The sequence below is a fragment of the Apodemus sylvaticus genome, chromosome 4 (assembly GCF_947179515.1).
Source record: "Apodemus sylvaticus chromosome 4, mApoSyl1.1, whole genome shotgun sequence".
Taxonomy (NCBI): Eukaryota; Metazoa; Chordata; class Mammalia; order Rodentia; family Muridae; genus Apodemus; species Apodemus sylvaticus.
In genome coordinates, this window is record NC_067475.1 from 168,828,508 (window position 1) to 168,836,441 (window position 7,934).

A 7,934-nucleotide genomic window follows, 5' to 3' on the forward strand; every position below is an offset into this window, starting at 1 on the left:
CCTTGTTCTGGTCTTATATATGCAGCCATTTCTAGAAGAATGTTTTAATAAAGACTTTCTAGGTATCATGCTCTTACAATTTTCCCACCCCTTCATCCATAGTGTTCAGTTAGCCATAGATTCATGAGTGCTATGCCATGGTTGTGCATTAGGGTGCTGGGCAGCGGTTGCCTTGGGCATGTTCTGTCCCTCAAGACCTGAGAGGCAATGGACTGGTAGTCATCTCAGGCTAGATCTCTATCAGGGCCCCCTAGTGCTGGACTGAAGGTTATCCCCGGCTCACATTTTCAGGGAATGTTAGGCTACTAATCATTTAGATATTCCTAGGTAACAGTACAGAGCAGAGGTACAGCATTTCCCCTCTCTGTAACATACTGGCTGATGCATATGTGTCACAGCAGTCATACCTCCAACACCTCTAGTGCCAGACTACTAGCTGGGTTTTATCTCAATTGAAACAAACAAAGAGAGTTTTCTATAAACAAACTCTAAACTCAGAGAGTTTCATATAAACAAAAAAAATCAAAAATTCACAAATATAATAATTTATATATGAGAGCTGCTCCAAAGAAACAAAACAAAACAAAAACAACAAAAAAAACAAAACATGAGAATAAAAGATAGTGGCTACAGCCCAGCGCGCACCTCCATTTAGACTAAGGGATACCAGAGAGTTCTAGCAGGCAAAGTCAGCTAGGAGTCATAGCCCGAGGCTAACATAGCAGGGGTCTAAGCCAGACAGGCCTTGGACTGTCCCCAGGCCCTGGGCTGCTAGGTGGGCCATCTGTGTGCCAACACAGCCAGGAGGTTGTTAGCTTAGCAGACTACCCTTGCACTTTCAGGGAGATGTACACACTCCATCATGGCCACCTGACAGAACCAATTAACAGTCATAGGCCAAGGGGAACTTTGCTTGGGCATTAGCCTGCAAGGTTTTTGCCTAGACTCAGGGCCTCTGCAGGTAGGCTAGCCTTGTGTGCCCTAACCCAGTTGGGAAATCAGCTGCCCACCAGAGTGACCAGCACTCGGAAAAGGTCCCACAGCATACACCATCAGCACTCCCTGAAGGAGCAAACGGGCACTGCCTGGTTCACACAGACAATCTGGGGCAAGGCACACTAGGGCTCCAAGGGCACCCAAGAGGAAGACAGCACAGCAGAAATCTGTAATGGGGAACCCAGCCATCCAGTGTTGCAGAAATAGCCCTACAGCCTCACAGGAGGCACAAATACCAGACAGAAACAAGACCAAACCAAAGCCAGAAATAACAAGATGGCAAAGGGCAAATATAGGAATGCTACTAACAGAAATCTAGGCAATATGGCAGCGTCTGAACCAAACTCTCAAACATCAGCAAGTCCTGGTTACACGAACACACCAGAAAAACAAGATTTAGAATCACTGGTCATGATGCTGCGAGAAGAACACAAAAAGGACATAAATGAATCTCTTAAAGAAATACAGGGGAACATGAATAAGCTAGAAACCCATATAATGGAAATACAAAAATAGCTTAAAGAAATTCAGGAGAATAAGGCTCAAGAGATAGAAGCCAATAAAGAAGAAACCCCCCAAAATTAAAGTAATGCAGGAGAAAGTGAGTCAAACAGCAGAAGTCATGAAAGAGGAAACACAAAAATCTCTTAAAGAATTAAAGGAAAACACAAACAAGCAAGAGAAGGAGCTAAGCAAAACCATCCAAGATCTAAAATCAGGAGTAGAAACAACGATGAAATCACAAAGGGAGACAACTTTGGAGGTAGGAAACCTTGAGGAGAAATCAGGGGCCATAGACGCAAATATCAACAACAGAATACAAGAGATGGAAGAAAGAATCTCAGATGCCAAAGATACCATAGAAACCATTGACTCAACAGTCAAAGAAAATGCAAACTGCAAAAAACTTGTATCCCAGAACATCCAGGAAATCCAGGACACAATGAAAAGACCAAACCTAAGGATTATAGGTATAGATGCGAATGAGGATTTCCAGCTGAAAGGGCCAGCAAATATCTTCTAAAAAATTATGGAAGAAAACTTTCCAAACTTAAATAGAGAGATGCCCATGAATATACAAGAAGCCCTCAGAACTCCAAACAGACTGGATCTGAGCAGAAATACCTCCATTACATAATAATCAAAGCCCCAAATGTACTAAACAAAGAAAGAGTACTAAAGGCAGCAAGAGAAAATGGCCTAGTAACATATAAAGGAAGACCTATCAGAATCAAACCAGACTTCTCACCAGAGACCATGAAAGTTAGAAGATCCTGGGCAGATCTCATGCAGACTCCAAGAAAACACAAATGTCCACCAAGACTACTATACAAAGCAAAACTCTCAATCACAATAGATAGAGAAACCAAGATATTCGATAACAAAACCAAAATTACACATTATCTTTCTACAAACCCAGCTCTACAAAGAATAATAGCAGGAAAACTCCAACACGAGGTAGGAAATGACACCCCGGAAAAAGCAAGATAGTTACCTTCTTTCCTCAAACCCAAAAGAAGATAAACACTCAAATATAAAAATAACATCGAAAATGACAGGAAGTAATAATCAGTATTTCTTAATATCTCTTAACGTCAATGGACTCAACTCCCCAATAAAAGGACATAGACTAACAGACTGGATGAAGAAGCAGGACCCTACATTTTGCTGCATACAGGAGACGCAGTTCAGTGTCAAAGACAAAAAATATCTTAGAGCAAAAGGCTGGAAGACAATTTTACAAGACAATGGTCTCAGGAAACGTGCCAGAGTAGTCATTCTAATCTCAGATAAAATTGATTTTCAATCTAAAGTCATCAAAAGAGATACAGAAGGACACTTTTTGCTGATCAAAGGAAAAATCCAGCATGAAGAAATTTCAATTCTGAACATCTATGCTCCAAATGCAAGGGCACCCTCATCCCCAAAAGAAACTTTACTAATGCCCAAAGCACACTTTGTACCTAACACAATAATTGTGAGTGACTTCAACACTCCACTCTCCTCAATGGACCAATCAGGAAAACAGAAACTAAACAGGGACACAATAAAAGTAATTGAAGCTTTGGACCAATTGGGCTTTACTTTTATTTATAGAACATTTCACCCTAAATCAAAAGAATATACCTTTTTCTCAGTACCTCATGGCACCTTCTTCAAAATCGACCATATAATTGGTCACAAGAGAGACCTCAACAAATATAAAAAGTTTGAAATAATCCCATACCTCCTATCAGATCACTATGGGGTAAGATTGTTCTTCTATAGCAACAAAAACAACAGAAAGCCCACAAACACATGGAGGTTGAACAATACTCTACTCAAATACACCTTGGCCAAAGAAGAAATAAAGAAATAAATCAGAGACTTTTTAGAATTTAATGAAAATGAAGGCACAACATACCCAAATTTTTGGGACACAATGAAAGCATTGCTAAGAGGAAAATTCATAGCCCTGAGTGCCTGCAGAAAGAAAATGAAGAGTGCATACACTAGCAGCTTAAAGACACACCTGAAAGCCTTGGAACAAAAAGAAGCCAATTCACCCAGGAGTAGAAGACAGGAATTCATCAAACTCAGGGCTGAAATCAGTCAAGTGGAAACAAAGAGAACCATACAAAGAATCAACTAATCCAGGAGCTGGTTCTTTGAGAAAATCAACAAGATAGATAAACGCTTAGCCAGACTGACCAAAGGGCAGAAAGAAAGTATCCAAATTAACAAACTTAGAAAGGAAAAGGGGGCTATAACAACAGAAACTGAGGAAATTCAAAAAATCATCAGATCCTACTACAAAAGCCTATACTCAACACAACTGGAGAATCTGGAGGAAATGGACAATTTCCTAGACAGATACCAAATACCAAAATTACAGTCCAATAACCCCTAATGAAATAGAAGGGGGTCATAAAAATCCTTCCAACCAAAAAAGCACAGGATGAGATGGCTTCAGTGCAGAATTCTCTCAGACCTTCAAAGAAGAACTAACACCAATTCTCTTCAATCTATTCCACAAAATAGAAACAGAAGGAACACTACCCAATTCCTTCTAAATAGCCACAATTATGCTGATGCCAAAACCACACAAAGATCCAACAAAGAAAGAGAACTTCAGACCAATTTCCCTTATGAACCTCAATACAAAAATTCTCAATAAAATTCTTGCCAACCGAATCCAAGAACACATAAAAACGATCATCTACCATGATCAAGTAGGCTTTATTCCAGGGATGCAGGTTTGGTTCAATATATGGAAACCCATCAATGCAATCCACTACATAAACAAACTCAAAGAAAAAACCACATGGTCATTTCATTGGATGTTGAAAAGCATTTGACAAAATTCAGCATCCTTTCATGCTTAAAGTCTTGGAAAGAACAGGAATTCAAGACCCATACCTAAAGATAGAAAAAGCAATATACAGCAAACCGGTAGCCAGCATCAAACTAAATGGAGAGAAACTTGAAGCAATCCCACTAAAATCAGGGACAAGCCCCCTTTCTCTTTATCTTTTCAATATTGTACTTGAGGTACTAGCTCGGGCAATTCGACAACATAAGGAGATCAAAGGGATACAAATTGGAAAGGAAGAATTCAAACTATCATTATTTGCAGATGATATGATAATATCTACCTAAGTGACCCAAAAAACTCCACTAGAGAACTCCTACAGCTGATAAACAACTTCAGCAAACTGGCAGGTTATAAAATCAGCTCAAGCAAATCAGTAGCCTTCCTATACTCAAAGGATAAGCAGACTGAGAAAGAAATTAGGGAAATGACCCCCTTCACAATAGCCACAAACAGTATAAAGTACCTTGGGGTAACTCTTACCAAACATGTGAAAGATCTGTATGACAAGAACTTCAAGACTCTGAAGAAGGAAATGGAAGAAGACCTCAAAAAATGGAAAAATCCCCCATGCTCATGTATCAGCAGGATTAATATAGATAAAATGGCCATTTTGCCAAAAGCAATATACAGATTCAACACAATACCCATCTAAATGCCAACTGAATTCTTCATAAAGTTAGAAAGTGCAAATCTCAAATTCATCTGGAATAACAAAAAACCCAGGATAGCTAAAACTATTCTCAACAACAAAAGAAGTTCTGGGGGAATCAGCATGGTATTGGTACAGTGACAGGCAGGCGGATCAATGGAACAGGATTGAAGATCCAGAAATGAACACTTATACCTATGGCCACTTGATCCTCGACAAAGGGGCTGAAAACATCCAATGGAAAAAAAGATAGCCTTTTCAATATAAGTGCTGGTTCAACTGGAGGTCAGCATGCAGTAGAATGGGAATTGATCCAACCTTGTCTCCTGGTACTAAGCTCAACTCCAAATGGATCAAGGACCTCCACATAAAACCAGACACTCTGAAGCTAATAGAAAAGTAACTGGTGAAGACCCTTGAGGACATCGGTACAGGGGGTATGTTTCTGAACAGAACACCAGTAGCCTATCCTCTAAGATACAGAATTGACAAATGGGACCGCATTAAATTACAAAGTTTCTGTAAAGCAGAGGACACCATCAAAAGGACAAATCGGCAACCAACAAATTGGGAAAAGATCTTCACCAACCCTACATCAGATAGAGGGCTAGTATCCAATATATACAAAGAACTCAAGAAGTTAGACCCCAGAAAAGCAAATAACCCTATTAAAAATGGGGTACAGAGGTAAGCAAAGAATTCTCACCTGAAGAACTTTGGATGGCGGAGAAACATCCTCAAAAATTCTCAACTTTATTAGTCATCAGGGAAATGCAAATCAAAACAACCCTGAGATTTTACCTGACACCTGTCAGAATGGCTAAGATTAAAAACTCAGGAGACAGCAGGTGTTGGCGAGGATGTGGAGAATGAGGAACACTCCTCTACTGCTGGTGGGGTTGCTTATTGGTACAACCACTCTGGAAATCAGTCTGGCGGTTCCTCAGAAAACTGGGCACCTCACTTCCTGAAGATCCTGCTATACCACTCCTGCGCATATACCCAGAGGATTTGTCAGCATGTAATAAGGATACATGCTCCACTATGTTCATAGTAGCCATATTTATAATAGCCAGAAGCTGGAAATAACCCAGGTATTCCTCAACAGAAGAATGGATGCAAAAAATGTGGTATATATACACAATGGAGTACTATTCAGCCATTAGAAACAATGAATTAATGAAACTCTTAGGCAAATGGATGGAGCTAGAGAACAGTAATTGATCCCATGAGTGGTTGGCAGCCATTGCAACCTGCACATACACTCCAACAGCAAACCCAATCTGACTACCATTGCCTTCATATCGACCTTCTCCTTGTAGTATGTTAGTATCCCCCTCTGGATTACCTACCTGAGCATTCATTGAGGCAGTTCTCTTACTAGCTTCTTGCCATTCAGAACTCCAATGCAAGAAATCTCCTCCCAACAAAGTAGATTCATTACATAGAATCTTCCAATCTCATGGGGTTAAATTTGACTCCATCACAGTGTCCAATAAAGTTTGTGTAAAAGGAGCTATAGGGCCATACTGTGCCACAGCTATCTTTAGTTCTTGTATAACGTTGAACTCCAAGGTCTGATATTGTCTAATTCTATTCTGCTGGTCTGTGATCTCAACAACAGGAAAAGCCAGCAGGTCAGATGTATCCTGTCCTCCCACTCGCACCTGACTTACAGCTCTTTCTATCAATCAGTGGTGATTGGTGCATCTCAGGATCACTGCTCTGTCCTGCACTTGATACCCGTTTTAGCTTCTGTAGCTCATTAGTCAATTTCTGAAGCTTAATTTTGAACTCCAATTTGTGTAGTTGCATATTCATCTGGGTATCATCTCATACAATAGAAGCAATAGGTGGAGCAGAAGGTGCTCTAGGAGGCCAATCCTCACCATTATATTTGGCAGCTCCTTCATCTGAATAAGCTTTCTCCTCTAATGCTAGCTCATCAGTAGGATCTCTATATCTTTCTAACTTAGGGTTGAGAGGACCCTTTTCTGAGAAACTCCTCTCTGGCAGGCTTCGTTCTTGAGATTCCTCAAGTTCTTCCTGTGTGCTCTCTGATGCCTATGAGGTCTCTTCATCAATAGCATCTTTTATAAACGTCCAGAGGCATATGGTAGTATTTTCCGCCCTAGTGGCTCTTAGCGCTTTTTCAATTTTTTTCCCAGGCTCTCTTATCTAAAGTTCTTTTTTCTCAGAACCCTGGGCAACATGAATCTATGTGATCTAAAAAAGTCTTTTAACCATTTTTCTTCAAAACCTACTCCTTTTGTCTGAAGCAGCTCTTGTAGGATTCTAACAAACGCCTATTTAGAAATTCCTATCACATTTTCCACTCTCAACCCCTAAGCAAGTTCAGCTTTAGGTCAACAAAGTTCCACCTAGATTGTGTCCTTCTGCACTTACAACAACAGCTTCAAAAAGATGAAATTTTAGACTAGTGCTAGTATTTAAGTCCTGTAGCTGCTCATCTTGCAGGATAATGTATTTTTCTGTTTTCTGCAAAGCTTCGCCAAGACAGGGTCTCCTCAGAAGACCATTTCTTGTTCAGTCACACATTCAGGTACCAATCTGTAACTGCCCAGTTACATTGAATAGGTTACCTGGAAGGGGAACTGGGGATGTGTGAGAAGGTGGCAAAAAGAGATTGAGACTCAGATGACACCTGCTGCTCAAAGTCTCAAAGTTTAATGGAGAACTCAGAATTTTAAGGTTTCAGGAAATATCCTTCCCCCAAATTCCAGGCTGTGTTCTAGGGAACTAGTCTGTCTATTAAATGGGCATTGGCTCAACTGGTCAGGTGGCTGCGCTGGTCACATGCTTAATTAAGGAATTTGTAAATCTGGAGAAACAATGAACTTTACTTTGGTCTGAGTGCTCCACTCTAGGTGGAGGGGATTATGGCTAACACAGGAATTCTAGCTCAAAGGCTGG

At 40.4% G+C, this 7,934-nt stretch overlaps 1 non-coding gene across 1 annotated transcript; it reads right to left on the reverse strand.

Annotated features, from left to right (window-relative positions):
- Positions 1-293: 293 nt before the first annotated feature.
- On the reverse strand, positions 294-429 carry LOC127683949 (small nucleolar RNA SNORA17). Its single transcript, XR_007977713.1, has one exon. It is a non-coding gene; the product is annotated as a small nucleolar RNA SNORA17 (small nucleolar RNA).
- Between the last annotated feature and the right edge of the window lie 7,505 nt (positions 430-7,934).